Source organism: Gadus morhua, chromosome 12 (genome assembly GCF_902167405.1).
Source record: "Gadus morhua chromosome 12, gadMor3.0, whole genome shotgun sequence".
Taxonomy (NCBI): Eukaryota; Metazoa; Chordata; class Actinopteri; order Gadiformes; family Gadidae; genus Gadus; species Gadus morhua.
This window is the reverse complement of record NC_044059.1, coordinates 6373755-6390447: the sequence shown is the minus strand read 5'-3', so window position 1 is coordinate 6390447 and position 16693 is coordinate 6373755. Positions and strand designations below refer to the sequence as shown.

General features: G+C 44.5%; 6 non-coding genes and 1 pseudogene across 6 annotated transcripts; all 7 read right to left on the bottom strand.

Annotated features, from left to right (window-relative positions):
- Window positions 1-1134: 1134 nt before the first annotated feature.
- Window positions 1135-1254, bottom strand: LOC115556424 (uncharacterized; annotated as a pseudogene).
- Window positions 1255-1776: 522 nt separating this feature from the next.
- On the bottom strand, window positions 1777-1895 carry LOC115556474 (5S ribosomal RNA). The gene has a single exon (XR_003979049.1). It is a non-coding gene; the product is annotated as a 5S ribosomal RNA (ribosomal RNA).
- Window positions 1896-3896: 2001 nt separating this feature from the next.
- Window positions 3897-4015, bottom strand: LOC115556396 (5S ribosomal RNA). The gene has a single exon (XR_003978981.1). It is a non-coding gene; the product is annotated as a 5S ribosomal RNA (ribosomal RNA).
- A 522-nt stretch (window positions 4016-4537) lies between these two features.
- On the bottom strand, window positions 4538-4656 carry LOC115556473 (5S ribosomal RNA). The gene has a single exon (XR_003979048.1). It is a non-coding gene; the product is annotated as a 5S ribosomal RNA (ribosomal RNA).
- A 527-nt stretch (window positions 4657-5183) lies between these two features.
- On the bottom strand, window positions 5184-5302 carry LOC115556472 (5S ribosomal RNA). Its single transcript, XR_003979047.1, has one exon. It is a non-coding gene; the product is annotated as a 5S ribosomal RNA (ribosomal RNA).
- Window positions 5303-7291: 1989 nt separating this feature from the next.
- Window positions 7292-7410, bottom strand: LOC115556395 (5S ribosomal RNA). Its single transcript, XR_003978980.1, has one exon. It is a non-coding gene; the product is annotated as a 5S ribosomal RNA (ribosomal RNA).
- A 527-nt stretch (window positions 7411-7937) lies between these two features.
- Window positions 7938-8056, bottom strand: LOC115556471 (5S ribosomal RNA). Its single transcript, XR_003979046.1, has one exon. It is a non-coding gene; the product is annotated as a 5S ribosomal RNA (ribosomal RNA).
- Window positions 8057-16693: the final 8637 nt, after the last annotated feature.

Here is a 16693-nt window from a genome sequence, read left to right as displayed (position 1 = left end):
GCTGGCCATGTCTTCTTTTTCGTAAAGATTCATGCACCCTGAACAATCCCTGGGTCTCTTATTGACCCCTTCGCCACCATGAAAGACAGGAGAATGGCCTTCATCTACAAACGGGGTGAGTAAAATACCCACCTCCCGGTGTGGCATTACTGTTCCCTGAGCTGTCCGTTTATTATTTTTTGTGTTATTGTATGTCTAATTGTGCATTGATTGTCTGGAATAAGTTGCATTGGTCAATCAAATGAAGTTGTTGTTTTATCGCGTTCGTTAACGCTGAGAATCAGCACCAGGGACAGCAGGGCTCACCTGAACAGATGCGGCTGTGTTAGATTATAGCCGCTTGTTCAGGGTTGTCTTGTGTTATCTATTAAGTAGAGTTGTGTAAGGAACATTGTTTAGGATGACTGTGTGTGTGTGTGTGTGTGTGTGTGTGTGTGTGTGTGTGTGTGTGTGTGTGTGTGTGTGTGTGTGTGTGTGTGTGTGTGTGTGTGTGAGAGCGCGAAAGAGAGAGAGAGCGAGCACGTGTGTCTGTCAGATGACAGGCATGTGTAAGTCCTGGTAACCAGGCGCTGAAATAGCTCTTGTAGTTACATTCAATAGATACAAGCTGCGACGTAGGCCTACTCTTTTCTGTCCCCCACCTTCAAAAAAGCATGTAGATTAAAGGTGTTGTCTCATTTGGCTTCCTCAAAAGAAATCCCCACGCCACGCCACTGGTATTTTCGCCGTCTTCCCATGGTCTTTGATTGATCTGAAGTGCGTGCGCGTGTTCGTGTGGGTGAAAGTTTAAGAAATGTAGAACTCTCGTTTCAGCTGTCTGGTGCTCCCTGCTGACAGTAGCCTATCACTATACCGTCCGCATGTTTCACAAAAACAGTTTAGAGAGACGGTGTCAGTCTTTGTATGTTGCTTAAATTCTCTCAAACGTTTGGCAGTAGGCCTAAAGATCAGGTCACGGTAGGCAATGAGCTCGAGTGGAAAAAGAAAATGCTTACAGCACCTGGTATTCCCAGGCGGTCTCCCATCCAAGTACTAACCAGGCCCGACCCTGCTTAGCTTCCGAGATCAGACGAGATCGGGCGTGTTTTTTTTTATCTTTTTAATGTTTCCAATTTTTTTACAATTTCCCGTGACTACTTACAGCAACCTGGCCTTCCGAGGAGGTCTCCCATCCAAGTACTAACCAGGCCCGACCCTGCTTAGCTTCCGAAATCTGACGAGATCGGACGTGCCTAAGGTGGTATGGCCGTAAGCAATTATTGCTGCAGCAAAACCAGCTTTTATACAGTAGCACATAAGGAGTGAGAAAGCTGCTGAGGCCCGACGTTACACTTTTACAAAATCAATCATTAGTTAAATAGAAACGGCAGTAATTGATTCAGTAGGACTCCTTATCCATGTGAACGATTATTGTGACATCTGAATTAATTAATTAATTATCTGCAATACACTGCGTGTGCGTGTGATGTTAAATGTTTGAACCAAGGTGAACGGTTAAAGTGTCAGAGAATGGGTGGGTATTTTCGCCGTCCTCCCATGATCTGAAGTGCGTGTGCGTGTTCGTGTGGGTGAAAGTTTAAGAAATGTAGAACTGTCGTTTCAGCTCTCTGGTGCTCCCTGCTGGCAGTATCACTATACCGTCCTCATGTTTCACAAAAGTAGTTTTGAGAGACGTTGTCAGTCTTTGTATGTTGCTTAAATTCTCCCAAACGGTTGGCAGTAAAGATCAGCTCACGGTAGGCCACGGAGGCAATGAGCTCGAGTTGAAAAAGAAAAAGCTTACAGCACCTGGTATTCCCAGGCGGTCTCCCATCCAAGTACTAACCAGGCCCGACCCTGCTTAGCTTCCGAGATCAGACGAGATCGGGCGTGTTCAGGGTGGTATGGCCGTAAGCAATTATTGCTGCCGCAAAACCAGCATTTATACAGTAGCACGTAAGGAGTGAGGAGGCTGCTGAGGGCCGACGTTACACTATTACAAAAACAATCACTAGTTCAATAGAGACGGCAGTAATTGATTCAGTAGGAATCCTTATCCATGTAAACGATTATTATGACATCTGAATTAATTAATGATCTGCAATACACTGCGTATGCGTGTGTGTGTGTGTGTGTGTGTGTGTGTGTGTGTGTGTGTGTGTGTGTGTGTGTGTGTGTGTGTGTGTGTGTGTGTGTGTGTGTGTGTGTGTGTGTGTGTGTGTGTGTGTGTGTGTGTGTGTGTGTGTGTGATGTTTAATGTTTGTACCAAGGTTAATGGTTAAAGTGTCAGAGAATTCTTTCATTTTTTTTAGACATCCAATAAAAACATTAATATTAACAGTTTTGGTTATTCTTTGGTGCTGTGTTGCTGTCATTTCTTCCACATTTTCTCGTCTCATTGAGAATTTCAAAATGTGCGAAACAGCGCCCCTCTAAGTTGTAAGTACTGAATACACGGTCAAACACGACATTGCACACTGTATGTCCGTGAGGAAGCCTGCCCGAGATGGCATCCCTTGGTGAAGAAAAAGAAGAAGGATTAACCTATCAGGTGAGGCTACCGTCATGACACTGCCCTCCTGTGATTAATCAGCAGGGTGCAAAGGGAAGCCACCGGGCCCTTTGCTTCACACCAATCAAATCAAAGCATCAACGTCAACGTAAACAAATATCGGGAGATTTGCACTTTTATCATTTTATCGTATAAGCAAGTGCAGTTATGGAGGGTTGAGATTTAGAGTATTTAGTAAAATTTAACCAAACTGCCACATGGGAAGCAACTAAAAATTGAATCTGACTGCAGGCCAATGCCGAAGCTTCAGCTGCGTGCACGGAGAGAAAGATGAGTGGTTATCGCACTTTCAATGAGGAGAACTATGTCCTCACCGACTGGTAGCGCTGAACTTCAGCTGCTATTTTGCTGGCCATGTCTTCTTTTTCGTAAAGATTCATGCACCCTGAACAATCCCTGGGTCTCTTATTGACCCCTTCGCCACCATGAAAGACAGGAGAATGGCCTTCATCTACAAACGGGGTGAGTAAAATACCCACCTCCCGGTGTGGCATTACTGTTCCCTGAGCTGTCCGTTTATTATTTTTTGTGTTATTGTATGTCTAATTGTGCATTGATTGTCTGGAATAAGTTGCATTGGTCAATCAAATGAAGTTGTTGTTTTATCGCGTTCGTTAACGCTGAGAATCAGCACCAGGGACAGCAGGGCTCACCTGAACAGATGCGGCTGTGTTAGATTATAGCCGCTTGTTCAGGGTTGTCTTGTGTTATCTATTAAGTAGAGTTGTGTAAGGAACATTGTTTAGGATGACTGTGTGTGTGTGTGTGTGTGTGTGTGTGTGTGTGTGTGTGTGTGTGTGTGTGTGTGTGTGTGTGTGTGTGTGTGTGTGTGTGTGTGTGTGCGTGTGTGAGAGCGCGAAAGAGAGAGAGAGCGAGCACGTGTGTCTGTCAGATGACAGGCGTGTGTAAGTCCTGGTAACCAGGCGCTGAAATAGCTCTTGTAGTTACATTCAATAGATACAAGCTGCGACGTAGGCCTACTCTTTTCTGTCCCCCACCTTCAAAAAAGCATGTAGATTAAAGGTGTTGTCTCATTTGGCTTCCTCAAAAGAAATCCCCACGCCACGCCACTGGTATTTTCGCCGTCTTCCCATGGTCTTTGATTGATCTGAAGTGCGTGCGCGTGTTCGTGTGGGTGAAAGTTTAAGAAATGTAGAACTCTCGTTTCAGCTGTCTGGTGCTCCCTGCTGACAGTAGCCTATCACTATACCGTCCGCATGTTTCACAAAAACAGTTTAGAGAGACGGTGTCAGTCTTTGTATGTTGCTTAAATTCTCTCAAACGTTTGGCAGTAGGCCTAAAGATCAGGTCACGGTAGGCAATGAGCTCGAGTGGAAAAAGAAAATGCTTACAGCACCTGGTATTCCCAGGCGGTCTCCCATCCAAGTACTAACCAGGCCCGACCCTGCTTAGCTTCCGAGATCAGACGAGATCGGGCGTGTTCAGGGTGGTATGGCCGTAAGCAATTATTGCTGCAGCAAAACCAGCTTTTATACAGTAGCACATAAGGAGTGAGAAAGCTGCTGAGGCCCGACGTTACACTTTTACAAAATCAATCATTAGTTAAATAGAAACGGCAGTAATTGATTCAGTAGGACTCCTTATCCATGTGAACGATTATTGTGACATCTGAATTAATTAATTAATTATCTGCAATACACTGCGTGTGCGTGTGATGTTAAATGTTTGAACCAAGGTGAACGGTTAAAGTGTCAGAGAATGGGTGGGTATTTTCGCCGTCCTCCCATGATCTGAAGTGCGTGTGCGTGTTCGTGTGGGTGAAAGTTTAAGAAATGTAGAACTGTCGTTTCAGCTTTCTGGTGCTCCCTGCTGGCAGTATCACTATACCGTCCTCATGTTTCACAAAAATAGTTTTGAGAGACGTTGTCAGTCTTTGTATGTTGCTTAAATTCTCCCAAACGGTTGGCAGTAAAGATCAGCTCACGGTAGGCCACGGAGGCAATGAGCTCGAGTTGAAAAAGAAAAAGCTTACAGCACCTGGTATTCCCAGGCGGTCTCCCATCCAAGTACTAACCAGGCCCGACCCTGCTTAGCTTCCGAGATCAGACGAGATCGGGCGTGTTCAGGGTGGTATGGCCGTAAGCAATTATTGCTGCAGCAAAACCAGCTTTTATACAGTAGCACATAAGGAGTGAGAAAGCTGCTGAGGCCCGACGTTACACTTTTACAAAATCAATCATTAGTTAAATAGAAACGGCAGTAATTGATTCAGTAGGACTCCTTATCCATGTGAACGATTATTGTGACATCTGAATTAATTAATTAATTATCTGCAATACACTGCGTGTGCGTGTGATGTTAAATGTTTGAACCAAGGTGAACGGTTAAAGTGTCAGAGAATGGGTGGGTATTTTCGCCGTCCTCCCATGATCTGAAGTGCGTGTGCGTGTTCGTGTGGGTGAAAGTTTAAGAAATGTAGAACTGTCGTTTCAGCTCTCTGGTGCTCCCTGCTGGCAGTAGCCTATCACTATACCGTCCTCATGTTTCACAAAAATAGTTTTGAGAGACGTTGTCAGTCTTTGTATGTTGCTTAAATTCTCCCAAACGGTTGGCAGTAAAGATCAGCTCACGGTAGGCCACGGAGGCAATGAGCTCGAGTTGAAAAAGAAAAAGCTTACAGCACCTGGTATTCCCAGGCGGTCTCCCATCCAAGTACTAACCAGGCCCGACCCTGCTTAGCTTCCGAGATCAGACGAGATCGGGCGTGTTCAGGGTGGTATGGCCGTAAGCAATTATTGCTGCCGCAAAACCAGCATTTATACAGTAGCACGTAAGGAGTGAGGAGGCTGCTGAGGGCCGACGTTACACTATTACAAAAACAATCACTAGTTCAATAGAGACGGCAGTAATTGATTCAGTAGGAATCCTTATCCATGTAAACGATTATTATGACATCTGAATTAATTAATGATCTGCAATACACTGCGTATGCGTGTGTGTGTGTGTGTGTGTGTGTGTGTGTGTGTGTGTGTGTGTGTGTGTGTGTGTGTGTGTGTGTGTGTGTGTGTGTGTGTGTGTGTGTGTGTGTGTGTGTGTGTGTGTGTGTGTGTGTGATGTTTAATGTTTGTACCAAGGTTAATGGTTAAAGTGTCAGAGAATTCTTTCATTTTTTTTAGACATCCAATAAAAACATTAATATTAACAGTTTTGGTTATTCTTTGGTGCTGTGTTGCTGTCATTTCTTCCACATTTTCTCGTCTCATTGAGAATTTCAAAATGTGCGAAACAGCGCCCCTCTAAGTTGTAAGTACTGAATACACGGTCAAACACGACATTGCACACTGTATGTCCGTGAGGAAGCCTGCCCGAGATGGCATCCCTTGGTGAAGAAAAAGAAGAAGGATTAACCTATCAGGTGAGGCTACCGTCATGACACTGCCCTCCTGTGATTAATCAGCAGGGTGCAAAGGGAAGCCACCGGGCCCTTTGCTTCACACCAATCAAATCAAAGCATCAACGTCAACGTAAACAAATATCGGGAGATTTGCACTTTTATCATTTTATCGTATAAGCAAGTGCAGTTATGGAGGGTTGAGATTTAGAGTATTTAGTAAAATTTAACCAAACTGCCACATGGGAAGCAACTAAAAATTGAATCTGACTGCAGGCCAATGCCGAAGCTTCAGCTGCGTGCACGGAGAGAAAGATGAGTGGTTATCGCACTTTCAATGAGGAGAACTATGTCCTCACCGACTGGTAGCGCTGAACTTCAGCTGCTATTTTGCTGGCCATGTCTTCTTTTTCGTAAAGATTCATGCACCCTGAACAATCCCTGGGTCTCTTATTGACCCCTTCGCCACCATGAAAGACAGGAGAATGGCCTTCATCTACAAACGGGGTGAGTAAAATACCCACCTCCCGGTGTGGCATTACTGTTCCCTGAGCTGTCCGTTTATTATTTTTTGTGTTATTGTATGTCTAATTGTGCATTGATTGTCTGGAATAAGTTGCATTGGTCAATCAAATGAAGTTGTTGTTTTATCGCGTTCGTTAACGCTGAGAATCAGCACCAGGGACAGCAGGGCTCACCTGAACAGATGCGGCTGTGTTAGATTATAGCCGCTTGTTCAGGGTTGTCTTGTGTTATCTATTAAGTAGAGTTGTGTAAGGAACATTGTTTAGGATGACTGTGTGTGTGTGTGTGTGTGTGTGTGTGTGTGTGTGTGTGTGTGTGTGTGTGTGTGTGTGTGTGTGTGTGTGTGTGTGTGTGTGTGTGCGTGTGTGAGAGCGCGAAAGAGAGAGAGAGCGAGCACGTGTGTCTGTCAGATGACAGGCGTGTGTAAGTCCTGGTAACCAGGCGCTGAAATAGCTCTTGTAGTTACATTCAATAGATACAAGCTGCGACGTAGGCCTACTCTTTTCTGTCCCCCACCTTCAAAAAAGCATGTAGATTAAAGGTGTTGTCTCATTTGGCTTCCTCAAAAGAAATCCCCACGCCACGCCACTGGTATTTTCGCCGTCTTCCCATGGTCTTTGATTGATCTGAAGTGCGTGCGCGTGTTCGTGTGGGTGAAAGTTTAAGAAATGTAGAACTCTCGTTTCAGCTGTCTGGTGCTCCCTGCTGACAGTAGCCTATCACTATACCGTCCGCATGTTTCACAAAAACAGTTTAGAGAGACGGTGTCAGTCTTTGTATGTTGCTTAAATTCTCTCAAACGTTTGGCAGTAGGCCTAAAGATCAGGTCACGGTAGGCAATGAGCTCGAGTGGAAAAAGAAAATGCTTACAGCACCTGGTATTCCCAGGCGGTCTCCCATCCAAGTACTAACCAGGCCCGACCCTGCTTAGCTTCCGAGATCAGACGAGATCGGGCGTGTTCAGGGTGGTATGGCCGTAAGCAATTATTGCTGCAGCAAAACCAGCTTTTATACAGTAGCACATAAGGAGTGAGAAAGCTGCTGAGGCCCGACGTTACACTTTTACAAAATCAATCATTAGTTAAATAGAAACGGCAGTAATTGATTCAGTAGGACTCCTTATCCATGTGAACGATTATTGTGACATCTGAATTAATTAATTAATTATCTGCAATACACTGCGTGTGCGTGTGATGTTAAATGTTTGAACCAAGGTGAACGGTTAAAGTGTCAGAGAATGGGTGGGTATTTTCGCCGTCCTCCCATGATCTGAAGTGCGTGTGCGTGTTCGTGTGGGTGAAAGTTTAAGAAATGTAGAACTGTCGTTTCAGCTCTCTGGTGCTCCCTGCTGGCAGTAGCCTATCACTATACCGTCCTCATGTTTCACAAAAATAGTTTTGAGAGACGTTGTCAGTCTTTGTATGTTGCTTAAATTCTCCCAAACGGTTGGCAGTAAAGATCAGCTCACGGTAGGCCACGGAGGCAATGAGCTCGAGTTGAAAAAGAAAAAGCTTACAGCACCTGGTATTCCCAGGCGGTCTCCCATCCAAGTACTAACCAGGCCCGACCCTGCTTAGCTTCCGAGATCAGACGAGATCGGGCGTGTTCAGGGTGGTATGGCCGTAAGCAATTATTGCTGCCGCAAAACCAGCATTTATACAGTAGCACGTAAGGAGTGAGGAGGCTGCTGAGGGCCGACGTTACACTATTACAAAAACAATCACTAGTTCAATAGAGACGGCAGTAATTGATTCAGTAGGAATCCTTATCCATGTAAACGATTATTATGACATCTGAATTAATTAATGATCTGCAATACACTGCGTATGCGTGTGTGTGTGTGTGTGTGTGTGTGTGTGTGTGTGTGTGTGTGTGTGTGTGTGTGTGTGTGTGTGTGTGTGTGTGTGTGTGTGTGTGTGTGTGTGTGTGTGTGTGTGTGTGTGTGTGTGTGTGTGATGTTTAATGTTTGTACCAAGGTTAATGGTTAAAGTGTCAGAGAATTCTTTCATTTTTTTTAGACATCCAATAAAAACATTAATATTAACAGTTTTGGTTATTCTTTGGTGCTGTGTTGCTGTCATTTCTTCCACATTTTCTCGTCTCATTGAGAATTTCAAAATGTGCGAAACAGCGCCCCTCTAAGTTGTAAGTACTGAATACACGGTCAAACACGACATTGCACACTGTATGTCCGTGAGGAAGCCTGCCCGAGATGGCATCCCTTGGTGAAGAAAAAGAAGAAGGATTAACCTATCAGGTGAGGCTACCGTCATGACACTGCCCTCCTGTGATTAATCAGCAGGGTGCAAAGGGAAGCCACCGGGCCCTTTGCTTCACACCAATCAAATCAAAGCATCAACGTCAACGTAAACAAATATCGGGAGATTTGCACTTTTATCATTTTATCGTATAAGCAAGTGCAGTTATGGAGGGTTGAGATTTAGAGTATTTAGTAAAATTTAACCAAACTGCCACATGGGAAGCAACTAAAAATTGAATCTGACTGCAGGCCAATGCCGAAGCTTCAGCTGCGTGCACGGAGAGAAAGATGAGTGGTTATCGCACTTTCAATGAGGAGAACTATGTCCTCACCGACTGGTAGCGCTGAACTTCAGCTGCTATTTTGCTGGCCATGTCTTCTTTTTCGTAAAGATTCATGCACCCTGAACAATCCCTGGGTCTCTTATTGACCCCTTCGCCACCATGAAAGACAGGAGAATGGCCTTCATCTACAAACGGGGTGAGTAAAATACCCACCTCCCGGTGTGGCATTACTGTTCCCTGAGCTGTCCGTTTATTATTTTTTGTGTTATTGTATGTCTAATTGTGCATTGATTGTCTGGAATAAGTTGCATTGGTCAATCAAATGAAGTTGTTGTTTTATCGCGTTCGTTAACGCTGAGAATCAGCACCAGGGACAGCAGGGCTCACCTGAACAGATGCGGCTGTGTTAGATTATAGCCGCTTGTTCAGGGTTGTCTTGTGTTATCTATTAAGTAGAGTTGTGTAAGGAACATTGTTTAGGATGACTGTGTGTGTGTGTGTGTGTGTGTGTGTGTGTGTGTGTGTGTGTGTGTGTGTGTGTGTGTGTGTGTGTGTGTGTGTGTGTGTGTGTGTGTGAGAGCGCGAAAGAGAGAGAGAGCGAGCACGTGTGTCTGTCAGATGACAGGCATGTGTAAGTCCTGGTAACCAGGCGCTGAAATAGCTCTTGTAGTTACATTCAATAGATACAAGCTGCGACGTAGGCCTACTCTTTTCTGTCCCCCACCTTCAAAAAAGCATGTAGATTAAAGGTGTTGTCTCATTTGGCTTCCTCAAAAGAAATCCCCACGCCACGCCACTGGTATTTTCGCCGTCTTCCCATGGTCTTTGATTGATCTGAAGTGCGTGCGCGTGTTCGTGTGGGTGAAAGTTTAAGAAATGTCAACACAGTCTCACTCCCTACTCGTCAAACGTGTGACGCATGGCCAAGGATCCCTGGCGTCAATTTTCGACGAAAAATGGGTACCTTTTTCGTCGTTTTTCGACGCGGGGTCCGTCAGATAGACATTCATGTTATACCTTTCGCGTCGTTTTTCAACGCGGGGGTCAATCAGATAGACATTCATGTTAATCCCTCACCGTCGGATATAGACCAAAGGAAATCAATGGTGATGCCGTAGCTATTGTCTATTGATTTGTTTGACAGATTCACCATTAAACGTGTTTATAATGCCATTTCTAGCGAGAAATGTACCTTTTCCTTGAATAATCTTCAGTCAGTGACTGTGTATGATCTTTATTAATCTTTATTATCTGAATGGGAAATGCAATATTTTAGGACCGATTCACCGTTAAACGTGTTTCTAATAACATTTCTAGCGAGAAATATGCTTTTTACTTGCATGATCTTCAGTCAGTGATTGTGTCTGATCTTTAGTTTTATAGTTATTAGGAGGATTTTATCGGCTCGCTCGCATGTTTCAACGACGTCAGGTTGCTAGGGACGCTGCTTTCGCTAAACTAGCAGCTCACGTGTTTCCAGCGTTTCTGTTATTAAACTGTTACTTTATGTAACTTTTAATGATATTGTAATAACCACAGGCGAGGTAGTGAGCGAAGTAAGCTTGATAGCAGGTTTATTGGATTCCACAATCGGACAGGCAGGCACAGCTCCACCGGAAAACTACAACAACCAAAACTCCCGCCCGGAAGGAAACCCCCGGAACCCCCTCTCAGAAGGCCCGCCTCTTCCTCCCAAACACAATACCGGCCCCCATGCCCAGGACTGGTGCATATTTCCGGAATCCACCAGTGCTCAGAGGCCAAGCCTGGTATTGCAGTCACTCCAATACAAGTGGGGAGCAGGAATGTGTCTCCGCAGAAAATGTGTGGATATCAATCAAAGGTTCATAATTATCTTTATACCGTGTACTAAAAAAATGTAATTTTTTTCTTTTCAAAACGCCACCTCAAGCGTTTTATTAGCCGTTATCTCGCTGGGGAAGAGGGGTGTGCAGCTGAAAGAAGTCGTAGTGAAACAAATGGCATCCGAGAGGGCCTAGTTCAGTGCTCCGTTAACGTGTCAGATTTTTGTACTGGTTCATCTGCTGCTCAATAACTCTCACGGTCCTCTGCTTGCGATCATTGTGATTCATCATGTATTGATCCATTTATTCAAAAGATCCAAAGGCAAAGAACAGGTGCATTACGGTATCATTTTATATTGTTGTTGGACCGGTGTGGGGGGATGTGCACGGATACCTGGTGTCAATTTCCGACGAAAAATTTGTACCTTTTTCGTCGTTTTTCAACGCGGGGTACTCGTCAAATGTGTGACGCATGGCCAAGGATCCCTGGCGTCAATTTCCGACGCAAAAGGTATACCTTTTGCGTCGTTTTTCAACGCGGGGGTCAATCAGATAGACATTCATGTTAATCCCTCACCGTCGGATATAGACGAAAGGAAATCAATGGGGACGCCGTAGCTATTGTCTATTGATTTGTTTGACAGATTCACCATTAAACGTGTTTCTAATGACATTTCTAGCGAGAAATGTACTTTTTCCTTGAATAATCTTCAGTCAGTGAATGTGTATGATCTTTATTAATCTTTATTATCTGAATGGGAAATGCAATATTTTAGGACCGATTCACCGTTAAACGTGTTTCTAATAACATTTCTAGAGAGAAATATGCTTTTTACTTGCATAATCTTCAGTCAGTGATTGTGTCTGATCTTTAGTTTTATAGTTATTAGGAAGATTTTATCGGCTCGCTCGCATGTTTCAACGACGTCAGGTTGCTAGGGACGCTGCTATCGCTAAACTAGCAAGCTGATCTTTTTTCGACGCTCCGTATGGCAGAAAAAAACGCTGGGAGGGGCGTCTAAAAAAACGGCCGTGACTTTTTCCAGAAACGCTCTGCTCCATAGGAATATAATGTAAAACATGAGCTGGCAGATTTAAAATCGCTAGATGTGAACACGGCCAGTCAAACGTGGCGGAATAATAATAATAATAATAATAATAAAAACACTAACGATTCCAATAGGTTGCCTTCGCACTTTGTGCTTGGCACCCTAATAATAATAATAATGACGATGATGATGTTGATAATAATAATTTAATATTTATCTCACTTTGTGTGTCTGGGAGTTTTGTTGGCGAATCAAATACATCATCAGCGATGCCCTCAATGTATGCGACGATAGCCAGGATCATTGCGCTTCTGGACTGAACTGTAAGTACAGCTCTGACTTTAGCTTACAAAAATGTGAATTAGAATAATTATCGAGTTATGTTGTGTTTGTTGACACTCTCTAAAGTGCACTGTAGAAAATACATGGGATAGAGACGGATATAAGTGCATGGTCGTTGCAAATGGGAAGCACTTGGTAGACTAACTTAGCTAACAGTTAACCTGCCGCTTAATCAATTCTGCTCGAATTCAGATAGCATTGAAGGAAATAATCGAGTTATGAAATGACATATTTGCATTTTTTACCACCGTGTAGTGTATTATGGCAATGGAATATATTTAATCAATCAAGACATTGAATTATAACTTGTTGCACCTAATTAAATATGCCGTTAATCTAGCTAACATAGCCTCTAATTCATTTTCATACAGGGTACCATCTTCATAAATTGTATAATCAAACACGGTACAATGTAGTTGTAATATTTGAGTTACTGAGGGGCTATTCACAGGTATATGTGAGATTGTGTTGTAAGCTAACACATGCTTATTGACCCACATTGTCCTGTGCAATTTGGTGGTGTTTGCCATCCCCAGTAGTGCAGAGAACAGTTTTTGCTCCTAACTCCCTTCGTCTCTCTATTGCTGCTCTTTCTCTCTCTCTCTGTGTGTGTGTGTGTGTGTGTGTGTGTGTGTGTGTGTGTGTGTGTGTGTGTGTGTGTGTGTGTGTGTGTGTGTGTGTGTGTGTGTGTGTGTGTGTGTGTGTGTGTGTGTGTGTGTGTGTGTGTGTGGTGTAGATTTCATCATGGCTCAAAAGAAGTTTAGGCCCTGCCCCTCCTGCCAAGAACCTAACCAGGTGAGGGAAAGTGGAATACAGCATTAGACCTATGTCCAATGTTCTAATATGTGGTTTAATGTTGTAGATTTCTCATTAGTAGGTCACGTGGACACTAAAGTATGCTCCTACTAATGACTTTTTATGATATAATGTCTGGATTGATATACATTTTGATTGCTTGTTTTTCATCAAACACCATAGGCATCATTGATTAGAGTAGCCTGGGTGTCTCATACCTCTGCCACTTTCACTGTATGATTATCTATCCTTTACCACGATTTGTTGTGTACTTAATCTCTGGATAATCCTGTGTCAACCCAGAGACGCATATTCTGAATTGCATTGTGCTTCATTTGTGCCTCTTTCCTGAATACAGCCAAATTAAAAGCTATATCTTGATTGTACTTCTTCTCTGTGACTGTGAATCTGATGTCTCACTTTGGTATACTTTTACCAAACCAGGTGAGCCGAAAAACCTGCAGCAGTTGTTTCGCAGCTCTCTCAAACAAGGGAAAACTAAAGGCCAAAACGGGGTCCCTGGATAGGAAGTGGGCGGAAGGGGTCCTGAAAAATCGAAACGCGGCAAGAGTGGTGAACTCTGCCCATATTGCAGTAAGTAGAAAAGCTCATATTTCATTAAGTATTAATGATTTGCTTCACCTTCATTAATACTTCTGTGATAGAGCAAGGACCTCATTTTACAAAAATAAGTGTAATCTGTAAGTGTAAAAAAGCAAGACTATATTCCAGGTGACCTATTTCAAAGCCACAATTTAAAAAAGCATTTGGGGAGATAGTAATGTTGTTTAAAGTAATTTTGTTTTTAATATGGTGGAAAAAGAATGCAGTGAGAATAACTAATGTTTGCTTATCTGCATTTATCTATTACAGGTGAAAAAACTAAGTGCATTGGGCTATGTCCCAATTTTATTTTATGCCAGAAGGGAGAAAGCCTCTGGAAAGTGGGTGGCTGATGTGATGAACCAGCTGACACCCACTGAGGATAACCTCAAAATTTTAGCCAGTATGAAAAAGGCATACAATTTTGTTTTGCTTAAAGAAGGTAGGATTTGTTTCATTTAAAAGTCATGACAGTTTTAAACGTTTTGCCTTTGCTGATGTGTACATATCGAATATCAACATCCACATTTAATATTGTAGGGAACCAGCCCCAGCCTCAGCCTCAGCCTCAGCCTCAGGCCTTTGCCCTGGCCGAGCCCCTGGCCCAGCCCCAGGCCCTGGCCCTGGCCGAGCCTGAGCCTCAATATCATATATTGGACCTATACCCTGTCTTGCCCCAGCCCGAGCCCCAGCCCCAGGCCCTGGCCCAGCCCCAGCCTCAGCCCGAGCCCCAGCCCCAGGCCCTGGCCCAGCCCCAGCCCCAGGCCCTGGCCCAGCCCCAGCCTCAGGCCCTGGCCCAGCCCCAGCCTCAGGCCCTGGTCCAGCCCCGGGCCCAGCACCAGCCCCAGGCCCTGGCCCAGCCCCAGCCTCAATATCATATATTGGACCTATACCCTGTCTTGCCCCAGGCCCTAGCCCAGCCCCAGCCTCAGCCCGAGCCCCAGCCCCAGGCCCTGGCCCAGCCCCAGCCTCAGGCCCTGGTCCAGGCCCAGCACCAGCCCCAGGCCCTGGCCCAGCCCCAGCCTCAATATCATATATTGGACCTATACCCTGTCTTGCCCCAGGCCCTAGCCCAGCCCCAGCCTCAGGCCCTGGCCCAGCACCAGCCCCAGTCTCAGGCCCTGGCCGAGCACCAGCCTCAGGCCCTGGCCCAGCACCAGCCCCAGCCTCAGGCCCAGCCCCAGCCTCAGGCCCTGGCCCAGCACCAGTCTCAGGCCCTGGCCCAGCACCAGCCTCAGGCCCTGGCCCAGCACCAGCCCCAGCCTCAGGCCCAGCCCCAGCCTCAGGCCCTGGCCCAGCACCAGTCTCAGGCCCTGGCCCAGCACCAGCCTCAGGCCCTGGCCCAGCACCAGCCCCAGGCCCTGGCCCAGCCCCAGCTACAGGCCCTGACCCAGTCCAAGCACCAGCCTCAGGCCCTGGCCCAGCACCAGCCCCAGGCCCAGCCCCAGCCTCAGGCCCTGGCCCAGCACCAGCCCCAGCCTCAGGCCCTGGCCCAGCACCAGCCCCAGGCCCAGCCCCAGCCTCAGGCCCTGGCCAAACCCCCCCCCCAAAAAAGAAAGTGTAGGTGAACTTCAGTCTTAGCACACTATGTACGAATTTCCCATTTTTGTAATCATTATTCATGAAATACAGAAATCCTCAGGTGAATTTGGCTCCAGTCCTTTCGGCTAGGCAGTACGATTTTATTAATTTTGTAATTAGGCTACATTTCGGCCATGAAATCACTGAATTTGATGGCTAATACATTCTTTAGTTACTTAGCTGTATTTAGCTGGACCATGTTTAATGTTGTTCCCCAGATTTTATGAAAACTATCTAAAAATTAGTTAAAGTTTCATACAAATGCACAAGACTGCAGATCGTGTTACATTCCTCTACTTACTGTTTGACATTTATGGTTAATCAATATTTTCTTTTTTGTCATTTAAGGTTGCCGGAAATGTAGTAGGCAAAAAATATTTCATTATGACGCCGTCACAGAAAGGAGGATGAATGAGGTAAGATAGAAATATATTTTTCATTAGGCTGTCTGATAATCTCTCCATTGTCTCAGACTCATCTGGCATTTCACATATCACAAAACACTGGCCATTTAAGCAAGTGGTTACCAACTTCAGTCATTCTTGTCCTTGGCATGAATTACATGCAGGCTCAACAACGGCCATGGCCCTTTGCGTGATGTCCCTTTGAAAATCTGAGGTTCACAGGCCACTGTGATTTTTATTTTGCCTATGGCCTGTCAAAACCATCTAATAGAAAATAAATGTTACAAGCAGCCTAGATATCTGTACATATAAAAATCAGATGATTTACAGTTCAATGTAATATCTCATGTTTCATTTTTTTTTAATGTTTCATATAGTGATGCAGGTCTACTGCTATGAATAGGCTAAATACAACTTCATTTTTATGTAGCCTACTGTATAGTTAACTTTGGCCTTGGTGCCCTGACGTGTGGCCTTTGTGCCCCCCACCAAATATGCCCATCTGAAGGCCAAGTGGCCTTGCCACTAAAATTATGAAATTCCAAGCCTGATTATATGTCTTTCTGTAGGGGCGAGCAGAAGTAAGGGTGAGATGGTTACCTTGCTCTGCATGGTAAGCACTGGTTTATATTGCCTTCATACATGTATTTTCTGCTTCCACTTTTAACCATCTCATATGTATAAAGGTTGGAACGTATATTGTAGCACACAAAACTTTGAATGTACAGGTGGGTCTCCGAAAATTAGAATATTGTGAAAAGAGTCGATGCAGCCTTCTACCAGAAGATTTTAGAGTTGACGAGCTTTATGGAGATGCTGATTTCCTTTTCCAGCAGGACTCAGCACCTGCCACAGTGCCAAAACTGCTAGTAACTGGTTTGCTTACCATGGTATTACCGTGGTTAACTCATCTCCTCTGAACCCCATAGAGAATCTGTGGGAAATTGTCAAGAAGACAATATTTTGAAATTATTATTTTGGTTTTCATGAGCTGTAAACTGTAATCATCAAGATAGATTAAAACCTAAGAATTGCTTGTAACATTTCACTTTATATCTAATGAATCTAGAATATATTGACTATTAGCTTTTTTGAAATACATTTGGGGGACAAATTTAACTTGTTCAAAATATTGTTATTTT